General features: G+C 43.5%; 1 protein-coding gene across 2 annotated transcripts in view; it reads left to right on the forward strand.

Moving 5' to 3' along the window:
- The window catches only part of NIN (ninein), a 96,268-nt gene that overhangs the window by 20,096 nt on the left and 74,621 nt on the right, over window positions 1-1,551 (forward strand). The window lies entirely within an intron of this gene.

The following is a 1,551-nucleotide window of genomic DNA, read 5'->3' on the forward strand; positions in this document are numbered from 1 at the left end:
CCCTACACAGCATGAAACATTTAGTAGTAAATATTTCATCCACAGGTGGATTTTGGATTAAATCACAGTGGGTTGTGGTTTTTTGTTTGTTTGTTTGTTTGTTTTAAGACTGTGGCTTTCCCCCACTGCTTTTTTTCCTCTGAAAAAGTGCGGCATGCATTCACAGTTCCTTTGCCACTTCCTTTCCCAGACCATGACTTATGTTCTCATACTGGGAAAATCCCACGTTCCATTTTCTGACGTTATACATTTTCCCTTTAATCTTTTCCAAACCCCCATCATCACTAATGGTGTATCTTGTTGTCTGCCACTAAAATTTAAGAATATGTAATAAATTAAGGATGGTTCTACATTGCCTTTTATCTGACTAGCATCTGTGGGTGTCAGCTGCCAACAAGTAGCTCGGGTGTCTGGGCCGCTCCTGAACGCTCACAAGCTGACACACTGTCTTCTGATAAAAGGTACCTTCAAATATGCATGCGACTTTCAATATAACTTTTGTATGCTTGAACACTTCCTGTAAGAGAATCGCTCGACCTAATAAAATGACTTGGCTGGGACTTTGAAAAAGCTGGATATAAATATTGCTAGAAATTATAGAGCAAGCATAAATACTTCACTCTGAGCTTTGCCGAGCATTTTCAGGATGTTTCTGACCACAATTGTGAGACCTAAGCTTATCCCAGAGGAAGGGCATGGTGGGGGTGGGGGGACAGAATTAGTCACACAGGATCACCAGTCCTCCCAGGGAGACTACAAAGTAATAGCTACCCCCTAACATGGTTTCAGTGGTGATAAAGGAAGGGTTTTGTTCTTTTAGTTCTTATCTAATCAGTTACCCTTGTTTTGATGATCTGTGTACAGCCCTCATCTAAAAATCTACATGTCTGAGTTCAGACATACCTTGTTAAGACTGTCATGTTCAAACAGAACACATATTATGTTCTCCAGAGAGGCAGTATGTCCATGTGGGTGATAAGAACTGAAATCAAAGCATTGTCAGTCTTATATTTTAATCGAATATCTTGTTCTCCTAATTCTGTTCAAGGTGCTAAAAAAAGTGTGTCTCTAAGCTGACATTTCTAATGAGTGAAGTATTTATTTTATTGCTCTAAAGCTACCATTGTAGAGAAAGGTTAGTATGTGGTGGTGGTGGTGGTGCTGATGATGGTGGTTATGGTGGTGGTGGTGATGGTAGTGATGATGATTGTGGTGGTGGTGGTGGTGATTGTGGTGGTGATGGTGGTGGTGGTGGTGATGATGGTGATGGTGGTGATGTTGGTGATGGTGATGGTGGTGGTGATGGTGATGGTGGTGGCAGTGGTAGTGATGGTGGTGGTAGTGATGGTGGTGGTGGTGGTGATGATGTTGGTGATGGTGGTGGTGATGGTGGTGGTGGTGGTGGTGGTTGGTGGTGGTGATGATGGTGGTGGTGCTGATGATGGTGGTTATGGTGGTGGTGTGGTGGTGGTGGTGATGGTGGTGGTGATGGTAGTGATGATGGTGGTGGTGGTGATTGTGGTGGTGGTGGTTATGATGGTGGTGGTGGTG

Source organism: Lipotes vexillifer, unplaced genomic scaffold, assembly GCF_000442215.2.
Source record: "Lipotes vexillifer unplaced genomic scaffold, Lipotes_vexillifer_v1.1 scaffold124, whole genome shotgun sequence".
Taxonomy (NCBI): domain Eukaryota; kingdom Metazoa; phylum Chordata; class Mammalia; order Artiodactyla; family Lipotidae; genus Lipotes; species Lipotes vexillifer.